Source organism: Lagenorhynchus albirostris, chromosome 14 (genome assembly GCF_949774975.1).
Source record: "Lagenorhynchus albirostris chromosome 14, mLagAlb1.1, whole genome shotgun sequence".
Taxonomy (NCBI): Eukaryota; Metazoa; Chordata; class Mammalia; order Artiodactyla; family Delphinidae; genus Lagenorhynchus; species Lagenorhynchus albirostris.
In genome coordinates this window covers 79,231,235-79,242,470 of record NC_083108.1, presented here as the reverse complement: position 1 = coordinate 79,242,470, position 11,236 = coordinate 79,231,235, and the positions used below count along the sequence as shown (strand labels likewise).

General features: G+C 57.3%; 1 protein-coding gene across 10 annotated transcripts in view; it reads left to right on the top strand.

Moving 5' to 3' along the window:
• Nucleotides 1-1,652: 1,652 nt before the first annotated feature.
• The window catches only part of SH2B3 (SH2B adaptor protein 3), a 40,505-nt gene continuing 30,921 nt past the window's right edge, over nucleotides 1,653-11,236 (top strand). For all 10 annotated transcript variants that reach the window (XR_009534797.1, XM_060121384.1, XM_060121379.1 and 7 more), the window contains exon 1: nucleotides 1,653-1,992. The gene's annotated coding sequence lies outside the window, so the exon portion shown is untranslated. The remainder of the gene's footprint in view (nucleotides 1,993-11,236) is intronic.

The following is an 11,236-nucleotide window of genomic DNA, read 5'->3' as shown; positions in this document are numbered from 1 at the left end:
TCCTGGATCCTTCTTATCGTGGGGTGGAGGGGAGAGGTGGTCTCATCCCAAATATTAGCTCCTCAGGAGGTCCTCCAAGCCTCCAGTCTAAGATAGCCTGGGAAGCACTCTCCATCCTGTAACTGTTTTGTCATCTTCGTAGTACATTATCCCATTTACCTATTTATTTATGCTCTGTGTCCCCTCACAGAATGTCAGCTGAGGACAAGGGATGCCCATGAGGGCAGGGATATTTGTCTGTCTTGTTCAGTGCTGTGTCCCCAACACCTAGAACCATGCCTGACACACATATCTGTGGAAAGCACATGTTTGTGGCCGGTTCCTTCAAGGTTATTGAACTCTAAGGATCCTACAGTCGACAGGCCCCTTTCCGCCATCTGGGTGAAATCTGGAAATCCCCACCTTCTGGGGGAACCCCTTCCTGTAGCTCCAGCGGCAGGACTCAGGCCTGATTGTTTAACAAACACTCATGTAGCAGTGTTTTCCCTTGGGCAGAGCTCCTTGCTAAGTGCTTTAATGCATTAACTCACTTAATCCTCACAATGACCCTGTGAAATGCGTACTCTTATTTCCATTTCATAGATGAGGAAATTGAGGTACGGAGAAGTCAAGTCATTTGCCCAAGGTTAGTAAGAGGGGGAGGCAGGGGAATGGACGAGTGTGCTGTCTGGAAAGGGGTGATGTGGCCCCTGCAAGCTGGGGGTGTGAGCGACTTGTTTCCTGTTGTGGGAGGGAGAGAAGAGCAGACATTCCTCTCTCCCCTCCCTCCCATGTGTTGGGGGAAGGGCTGGCGGGGTGTATGCTCCCCCTCAGGCTAGTGGGGACCCCCCTGTGAACCTCACCCCACATAAGGCCCATAGATAAAATGAAAGTAGCCCCGGGGAGAGCAGAGAGGGAGGCCCAGAGGCTACGGGAGCAAGCGATCTGGGAGGGCTTCCTGGAGAAAGATGCACTCCTGGAGTTGGGGGACGGATGGGCCCATAGAGGCCAGTCTATAGGGGCATGGGCTGCGACAAGAGCAGAGCTGAGGGTGGCGCTATGGGGGTCTGCTCAGTACAGTCGCGGATAGTCGGGGCCGGGCCGGGTTGGGATCTTTCCCCGGGTGATGATGAAAGCTGCGGTCGCTATTGCACTGACCGGCCCGGCGCGCGCAGATAAGGCCCTGCAGGAGGGAGTCGGCAGGGTCGCGCCCCCTCGAGGCCAGGCGCCTCGGCCCGGCCCCGCCCTCAGACCCCTCCTTTCCTTCATCTGGCCCCGCCCCCGCAGTGTGGAGGCACCCGGTGGCCCCTGGCGCTAGGTGGGTGGGGCCAAGGTTGCCCCGCCCCTCCTGCCGTTCATTCCCTTCTTTAGGTTTAGCGCTACGAAATCGGGAGGGTGATCTGTGGGCGTGGCTTTACAAGGCCCCGCCTCTCCCCGGGCTGGCTTTTGAGACCCCAGGACCTGGTCAGTCGCAGAGGAGCAGGGCTGATGGGCGGGGCGATGTCTGGCCCCGCCCCTGGTCCTGTTTTCTCCCCGCCCCCTGCCAAGTCTGGTTCACGGGGGGCTGGGGCGGGGCCTGATGTGGCCCCGCCCACCCTGGCCCCGCCCCTGCCTGGCCGCCCTCCCCCGCCGGGCTCCGCTCGCACAGCCGGTTCCTCTTTACATAACGGCGCGGGGCGGCATGGGCTCGGGCCACCGCCTCCGCCCGGCCGCCCGCCCGGACTGTCGCGGCCCGCGGTGGAGACGGCGGCCTCAGCAAAGTTTCCCCGGTGGCGGCCCGGAGGCGCATCCTCCCGCAACTGTCAAGCGCTGGCGGCGGAAATGATGAGGCGCTGGCCATTTTCCGAGCCCGGGTTTCCTGCCTGAGCCCAGCTCGAGCGAGCCGCGAGCCAGGAGCCGGCGCGCGGGAGAGAACGCGCCCGGGGCGGGGGCCCTCCCGCCCCCTAGGGATTTCGGGGGGCCGGGGGCGCGCGACGCCATGGGCCGGCCGGGCCCGGACCCCCTCTCTTTCAGGTAAGCCCGCCTTTCCCAGCGCTCCCCTCCTCCGGGGCTGGGAGGGCTTTAATGGGGGAAGAGGAGGCCCCGTGTCCAGTTCTGCCCAGTGTCTGCGCACTCCCACAACAGCCTAAAATATTGTCCTGAAGCTAACTCAGATGGAGGTGTTCAGGGGTGACCGTTCCCCAGCTCCTGTGACACCCTGCCAGCCGCCACCCCCAGCCACACACGTGTTGGGGATGTAATGGGGCAGTTGAGGCAGTGGGGGAGGCGCTGAGAGAGGGTATGGCTAATACTCCCAGTCCGCCTCTTAACGTAGCCCAGCCAGTCAACTTGCGCCTGGTGAGGAGGGGGGCGGGGGGGGGCCGGCTTGGTACCTTGAAAGTGAAAGTAGTGAAACTGAGCCCATGAGAATGGAAGAGTCCTCTTGGAGTGGGGCGCAGGCCCCTCCCCACTCTCCCAGGCCAGGCCGTGTGGCTAAGAGGGGAGCCCTCCCCCCATTCCAGAAGCCCCTCTCCCCATTCCCTGCATCAGGGAGGTGGGGTGGCCCAGGCACCCCCATGCTACAGAATCTGGGGGTTCAAAAGGGTTAGGGCTCTCACAGCTCAGGTGTCTTTGGGCTGGTACCCTCCCACCCTGGACCTGGGGCTCCAGGGGAATCCTCCCACCAAAAAAATTGGGACACAGGTCATTGGCTTAATAGGTCAGCAGGGCTGGGAAGGTATTTCAGAGGCCCTTAATGCCTGGTGCAGAAATCCCCTCCCTTCCCTCATTCTGTTTCTGGGGGCTTTCGGGGCAATGGGGACTGCATTTGAGGAACTGCGGCGGGGGGGGGGCCTGCCTGCCATTCCACTTTTTTTCCTGAGTTTCCTCATTCTCCTGTTTCTCTTCCCCATTCCCGGGCCACAATGATGTAGATGAGGAGGTCACTGCTTGCAGCTGGGGGCCTCCAGGGAGGGGAATGGCCAGGCTGGACTGAGTGGGAAGAAGTGAAATTGGGCTACAGGTGGGGGGCTTCGGAACAGAGGGCCTGGCAAGGCCAAGTCTGAAGGGCCAAGGTCCAGCTTTGGGGTCAGGAGGGGCAGAGATCTGACCCGCACCCCCTGGCCTGGGAGGTGAGCCTCCTCTGACACCCACCAACTGCCAGGCTCAGCTGGGGCAGCCGGCCCATCCCCATTTACAGTCCAACCCTGGGGCCCCTGTCAGGGCTGTGGGTGTATGGATCTCCGGGGTTGTGGGTGCGAGTTGTACCTGGGTTTCCCATCGCTGACCTGGCTGCCAGAGCGGAAACAGCCCTGGAGGCTCTCCGGGGCCTGCGGGGGCCAGAGACCCAGCTCTAAAGGGGGGGAGAGCCGGCTGAGGCCGCCTTGTCAGGCTGGGGTCAGCAGATGAGAGGCCAGGGCCTGTTTTGGGAAGTTGGAAGGGTTTTTAATACACGTTTTCTGAGCCTTTTCCCACAACCCCCCTCTGGGAGGGAAAAATCCTTCCGAGCCAAAGGGTGAACATTCCTAGAACTTGTGTGAGTCCCCATGGGCCACAGAGGCAGCCAGCTGGGAAGGGGCTGGACTAAAGTATCAGCTTCTGGCGTCTGAGGACCTTCAGGGGCTCAGCAGCGGCAGAGGAGTGTCCTGGAAGCTTAGGTTCCATTCCCTCACTGCCTTTTTTCCTGCTGAAGGCATGGGCCAGTGATACTTGTGAACCTCAGTTTCCCCTATGTGAAATGGGGTAATAATAGGTTTGTGGTAGGGTATGTAATAAGCCTGGCATTGAAAGGGTTCAATTCCAGGTGGTGGTGGTGGTGGTGGTTTTCATCATTACCACAATTAGTGTTATTGTTACTGGCTGTGGAATGTTTGTTCATCAGCATCCCTTGAGCACCACCTGCACGTGCAGCTCTGGGGTTTCCTGAGTGTTTGGGAGAAGAATTCTGGAGACCCAGGCAGGATGAAGTGATGGTGCTTCCTGGCTATATGGCCTTGCTTAACCACCCCAGCCTCAGTTTCTTCATCTGTCAAATGGGTGTGATAATAGTACCTACTTCTTTAGGGCCATTGGAACCACGAATGAGTGAATTCACAGAGTGTTTAGCGTGGCTTGGTCAGGAGGAGGAATAGTAATAAGGATGAGGTTGTTATTATCTTTTTTGTTTTGGATGTTAGCTCTGCTCGTTTTCCTTCCAGATCCACTCGCCCCAACCCCCCCACCCCCCCACCCCCCCATCCCCCCATTCTTCTGAACCCTGGGCTTGATCCTTCTCCAATAAACAGAACTTTCTAATACAAATTAGATCCTGTAGAGCCACTCCAGATATGGCGGTAGCCTGGGCGAGCAGGTGCTTGGTAGCCCTGCGGCAGTTCAGCCTGTGCGGACCCTTGGATATCTGGGTCTGGCGGTGCCACCTCCTGGATGGAGTCTCCCCGAGGGCAGAGGGGGCAGGGCTGGAGACATTTGGAGGGACCGCCCAGCTGCTAGTGCCAGCGCTGCCCATGCCGAGTGGGGGAGACAGGGCACATAAAGCATTCAGTGCTGGCCTTGGCACTCAATTAATAATAGATAGTGTTGTTGTTATTATTATTAAAATGAGAGGTCTCTTCTGTTCAGTTCTCACTTCTCCCAGTAGCAGCGTGGGTTTTGGAGCCAAATCTGAGCTTTGCCAGCTTCTAGCTGTGAGGCCTTGGGCAAGTTACCTGAACTCTGGGGCGCACCTGCCCAGCGGGGGCCAAGAGTCCCAGCTTCTCCCGGGTATGTGAGCCTGCATGTGAGTGCGTACGTGAAGTGTATGAGTCTGGCACAGAGTAGGGACTCAAACTATGTTGGGTATAATTGCTATGGCCGTGTGACCTTGGGCTTGTCCCTTAACCTCTCTGAGCTGTGGGTCTCCTCATCTATGAATGAGAGTACTAATAGGGTTTTGAGAAGAGGCATGCAGAGTGCCTGGCATGCAGTCAGTGCTCAATAAGAGCTACGCTGTTAATGCCCAAGAGGGGGGCTGCCACTTAATTGCCAGGTTTCCTGGGAAAATGGGCCCTAGGGGCTCCCGGGTGTTCAGCGTCTTTGGGCGGAGCAGGAAGCTGCTTCCATCTGGCAGACAGAGAAGCCTGCCTTGGAGAGTCCAGAGGTGTAATACAAGTTACTTGTTCCCAGCCAGACCCTGTTCCCAGCTACCCGCCCTCCCTGAGGAAACTGAGGCGGGCAGGCTGCCCAGGGGAAGTGACTCAGCTGGGGTCACTCGCTGAGTCAGTCCTAATTGGACCCAGGAGCCCTGTGCCTCAGCTCCCTGGCTTCCGGGGCCTGAGGTCCCTCGGGGACTGGGCAGGTCCAAACCACAGTTGGACACCCACTTACTTGGGCCCCAAAGCCTGGACGACCAGCATTCTTCAGTTGGGGCTTCGGGGTCCCATTGGCCACCACTGGGCTGCTCAGCCCAGCATCCTTCCTCCCAGCAGGGGCAAGGGGCACTTCCCCAGGAGAGCAAGTCCTCCTGGCGTCCCCCGGCCCCGCCCCGCCCGGAAACCCGGCAGCTGCGCAGATGGCTGGAAGGTTTTTCCTCCCACGCCACCCTGTCAGGGGTCGGCTAGGGGGGCCGGGCTGCAGGCTTCCTCATGAACCAGGCCTGGAGCCCCTGGGGGCCTGCCCGGATGTGGGCCCCCATCCTGGCTGGCCAAGGGCAGCCTGCCACTGCCCCATGGGTCCCCAGGGAGGCCTGGGAGGGAGGAAGTCTGTGCCCTGCTCACCCGGGAGCTGACTCACAAGGGTGCCTGACGGGGAGGCCTTGGCCTTGAGGGGCTGGGGAACTGGAAATGCAATTAGGGGAGTGGACACAAAGGAGGGCCTTCGGCATGGGATCTGTCCTTTGAGAGCTGGCACTCTGGTGTCATCTCGCGGGAGGAGGGGCCCCGAGAGGGTGATGAGTGTGGAGAGAGGATTGCAGGAGGGCTTGAGGGCACCCGTCCTGATATCCTGAGGAAGCAACACCGTCTGGGGGCATGGGGTGTGCAGAGCTGACTGAGAGGCTTCCCCTCTCTCCCCTCAACCCAGGGGCAGTTAAAGGAAGAAGTCACATGCTGGGATGGGGGTGGCTTAGAGAGTTCTGCCTGTTCTTCGGTGGCCCTGGCTTTCCCCACCTCCCAAAGGCTGTTGGCCAGGGTGTCAGGCTGAGGGTGGGGGCAGAGGAAGCCAGAGGACATTTCCTGTTCTGGCAGACTGTGCTGGTGTGATAAATGTCCCCAGGCACTAGGTGACCCCGGCGAGAGTGCATCACGGCCCCCTGGCTGCCCGATGGGCTAGAGCAGAACCCACTTCTCAGCCTCCCCAGGGCCCCAGAACCTTTGCTCTGTACTGCCTGTAGGCTTCTACACAGTCTGGCCAGCTCGAGTGGTGTGAAAGGGCAGTGGGCCTCCTGCCAGGCAGTGTGTGTTGGAATCCCCTCAACTCTCTGGGCCTCCTTGGATGGGGTGGGGGGGGCGGGTCTGGGCTCCTGGAGAAGTTGGTGCTGTGGGTAGGAAAGGCAGAAATGCTTACAGCAGCCTGGAGTAAACTTGGAGGCCTCCCTGGAGGAGGTGTCTCCCTCTGAAGGTATAAGACTTCCTGCCCAAACATCTGTGAGCTGTGGACCTGGGGGAGAATGGAGGCTCTGGACTGGCTCATTTTAACTTCACTTATCACAATTTAAAATATTCTCCCCAAGCCTTGGCAGGTGAAATTCCCACAGGTGGGTAAAGGCCTTCTCTGCACCTGGGCCTGATAATTAAACAGGAAATATTAGCTTCCCAAGATTACATTATTACCCAGGGTGATTGGAGAGAGGAGAGGCTGATGAGCCTCGATCTCTGGGGTCCTGGGTTAGAGTGAGCCCCACAACTCAGAGCCAGGATTCCCAGCCCTTCAGAGCCTGAACTCTCCCCGGCTTGGTGTAGGATGTATATGCTTGAACAGGGGACACCAGGTACTGGCTAAGGCTTCAAAGCCCTCACCTGGTTGCCCTGAGCAGGGACTCTGTGGACACAATTGTTCTAAACTTGGGGTCCTGAAAGGCAGACCCACCCCCGCCCTGACATGAGCCCCAGGATGGGCACAGAGGTCGCCGCCTCCGTCTCCACGTGTTTGCCATGGGGACTTGGCAGGGGGTTGCTGGGATGCGGTCTGATTTTCCTGCTCCACGTCACATCATCCTCGTCCCTCGCCCTGATGTGGGATTTTGGGAAATCCTGGACTCCGACTCCCTTACCCAGCAGATCTCCCTGCCCCAAAAGCCCAGGATGAGAAGGTGGGAGGGACCCCCTGGATTTGCAGGCCCCTCTCTGTGGAAGGCTGTTCATCCCTGTGGCCGCCCAGGCTCCCAGATGCTCCTGTGGGGGGTTGGAGGGGATAGAAATGCCCCAAAGATCCCTCTACTCCCTATACCCCCTAGCTGAAGCCTGGGGGCTCCTGGGAACCCCCAGGTGATTAGTAGTTGCTTCCTACCAAGAGCTTTTAGGCCCTGTTCCCAGGGTTGGCGTGATCTGATCAATTGCTCTTCCTCTGTGTCTGGCGCATAGTAAACACTCAATAAATGCTTCCACCTGGGCCGCGGCCCAAGGAGGGGACCACCTTCCTGTGGCCTGGCTGCCTGCCCCGGCCAGGAAACCTCCCAGCCATGGCCCCCTCCCCGGCACAGGCCACAGCTGAGTGCTCTGGCTGGTGACTTCCTGCCTGGAGCTCCTGCCCGGAGCTGCCTGAGCAGTGCTTCACCCCTGAGAAGGCCTTGTGTTCGGGCTCCCGTGACCCTCCCTGCCTGGCCCAGCCCATGAAGCCAGGCTCTGCCTGTGGCTTCTTGCAGCAGGCAGGTCTGACATTCTCTGTAGCAGGCGCTCCTCTCTTCTAACAATAATAGTAATAAAATAGCAACAGCCACCTGTTTCTTGAGCCCTGTGCCAAGCACCCCTCAGACATCAGTTCTTAGAATGCTCCTAGTGAATGCCAAGTACATTAGCCCACTTTACAGATGGGGACACTGAGGCTCAGAGAGGGAAGCCCTCTCTTCTGCATCACACAGCGAGGAAGTGGCAGAATTAGGATGTGAACCCAGATTTGGTTGGTAGCTCCACCGTAGAGAGGTCATCTGTTGTGGTGGGTTTCTCGGAGCCCCTCAGGCTTTTCTGTCAGTCCACAAAGGTCAGGAGCGTGATTCCAAGAGTACGACTGTCAAATAGCAGCCTGCCTCAACCCTAGGAGTTCATTAATTCATGCAACTAATATTTCTGGAGCACCAGCTCTGACCAGGCCCTGCGGAGTGTGCAGGAGTGTGATGGCCCTCGGCCTGCTGGGGGCAGACCCCCGGGCTGAGGGAGATGGACAGTAGGCAGTATTGCTCATGTATAGCTGGCGCTTCCAGCAGAGCGAGCGGGTTCTAATTGCAGCTCTGCCCCCTCGAGGGCCCCGTGACCCTGGGCAAGCCATTCCTCCCGCACCGTGGCTTTCTCATCCATAGAGTGGGCATAATGCTAGGATTGCCCACTCTGGTGGGGAATAAATAAGTGAATAAATGCAAAGTGTTTAGCACAGAGCAGGGCACGTAGAAAGGGTGAAATAGTGTCATTTATTGATGTTTTAAAATTTTCGCCCTGTGGCTATTTTCCAACCACCTGGTGGGTTTATGACCTGGACGGAGGAGCTGAGGCCTCCTGACTCCAGCAGGAGCTGAATGAGACCTCTGTATCCCCTCCTCTGGATAAACATTCACTGGGCAGTGCGTCTTCCTTGTGTGCATTTGGGCATTGATCAAGTGTTTTGGGGGGCCTTGTGTGTGGGGTTTCCATTAATCGCTAGCTGTGGGACCTCTGTGCTTCAGTTTCTCCACCTGTAAAATGGGAGCAATTATTGGCCCTACCTCCTAGTACTGTTGTGAAGCTTGGGAGAGTTGATGTTTTGCAAAAGCAGTTAGAAAAACGCCTGAGGTATAGCATGTGCTGAGTACACACCACTCTTCTTATGGAGAATTGGAATAGGGGGCCTGGTGAGGAGGGCTGCCAGCCACTGCCTGGGCAGTGAGGGAGCTTGGAGCAGGCACAGCTGTTCTGAGAAGGCTCTTACCAGGGTTTGGTCCTGCAGCTGGGCTTCAGGACTCTGATGTACATGGGTGGACAGGGTCAGGTGTTCCAGGCAAACGGATAGGCCTGGGTGCCCAGGAGGTGGGTTGGCCCAGCAAGAGGTGGTCACTGGTGGGTGCTGGCCACCACACATCTGCCAGAGGAGCCAGAGGTTGCAAATCCAGCCGACCTCTTGCATTCCTACATTCATTCATCCAGCAGGCATTTATTGGGCTCCTGCTGCATGCTAGGAACTGGGGATGGAGCTGGGAGTGGCTCCTGGCATGTGGAGCTCAGTGTCTGGTGGGGAGATACTCACTAATTAAACAATCATTGCTATTGATTGAGAGCACGTGACCAGTGTGCTGAAAGACAAGTTCAGGACTCAGTCGCCAGTGAGCTCAGGGGAGGCTTCTCTTGAGTGAGATTGGAAGCAGACTGGGAGCAGGCAGGGCAAAGGGACACCTGAGGCAGTTGTCCAGAGGCAGCTGGTGCGAGGGCATGTCACACGGGGTCTCGTGGATGGGACAGGAGCTTGGGTCTGGCATCTGGTTTCCCCAACCTGTGAGGACAGTGCTGGCCTCACCTGTGTCAAGGCGTGGGGTGGCCAAGGGCTTAACCGAGGACAGGTCGCCCACACGTGCAGGTAAAACCCTCCTCTTCACCAACAGGTGTGGATTTCTTGGCAGAGCGTGGTGGCCAAGGGCACACGTGGCCCCTCTCCCTTCCCTTCTGCCCACTGTGTACAAAGTGCCTACGGTGTATAGGTGCCAAGGACCCTGTGATATGCAGAAAGTCAAATGTGTGCACAGCACCCTCCCAGCCGGTGCAGTGGCACCCACTCTGTGCCGTCTGGGCTGTCTTGCTGTGATCGGCTGCAGGGTCAGCACCACGGCCTGGAGATGTGGAGTGGGGTGTGGCAGAAAGAACCCCAGTTTCTAGGTTCAGATCTTCACCTTGAGTCCCCTTTCAAGGACTCCTTGCAGCCATCTTAGGAGGTAGATACTGTGTTGCTCCCAATTTGACAGATGAAGAAACAGGGGTTCAGAGAGGTCCAGTCAGAGGCACACAGCCAACACTTGGGTGTGTGGGTGTGTGTATAATGTAGCAGCAGGAGAGCAGGAATTTCTTTCTGGTTCACTGCTGTTATCTCCAGGGCCTAGCACAGTGGCTGACACACAGTAGGCCCTCAGTAATATTTAGGTGGAGGTGTCTGTGTGTGAATGAGCGCCATGACTGTGTGGTCCCCAGCAGGGGCCCGGGCCCAGCCAGGCTTAGCTGGAAGGACAGACAGTACTGATGGTAACTAGAGAGGTCCAGGGTTCAGCACCGTGGACAGCAGAGGGTAGGGGGCTTCTGCGTTTTGATTGTGTGGGAGCCCCAGTTGGGATGAGCAGGCAAGGGTCTGCCTGTCCTGACGTTCCCCCATCAGAACAGGAAGTACCTTTGCACTCCTTGTGAGTCTTGTTAATTTATCCCTTTTTATTTGTTGTTTTATATTTATTTATTTAAAAAATAAAGTTTATTTTATTTTTGGCCGCGTTGGGTTTTGTTGCTGCGTGTGGGCTTTCTCTAGTTGCAGTGAGCGGGGGCTACTCTTCGTTGTGATGCGCAGGCTTCTCATTGTGGTGGCTTCTCTTGTTGCGGAGCACAGGCTGTAGGCATGTGGGCTTTGGTAGTTGCGGCACATGGGCTCAGTAGTTGTGGCTTGCGGGCTCTAGAGCGCAGGCTCAGTAGTTGTGGCACAGGGGCTTAGTTGCTCCAAGGCATGTGGGATCTTCCTGAACCAGGGCTCGAACCCGTGTCCCCTGCATTGGCAGGCAGATTCTTAACGACTGCACCAGCAGGAAAGCCCCTATATTTCTTTTTATTGACACTAATAATACACTCTTATTGTAACATTCATCATAAGCCTTATTAGGCTTTTCCTAGTTTCTAAGGCCTTTACATTTATTAACTCAATGAATCGTCATAACACTCCTATGAGGTAGGTGCAATCATGGTCCGCATTTTACAGATGGGGAAAGCAAGGCAGAAAGAAATCACACACCCAAGGTGACACGACTAGTAAGCGGTTCATGCTGGGATTTGAGTCCAGGCTCCAGGTGCCATGTTCTTAGCCATATTTTCTAGAGACAAGTAGTAACAGTTTTCCTTGGTTTCTTCCCCCCTTGCACCCCAGATTCTGGCTCCTC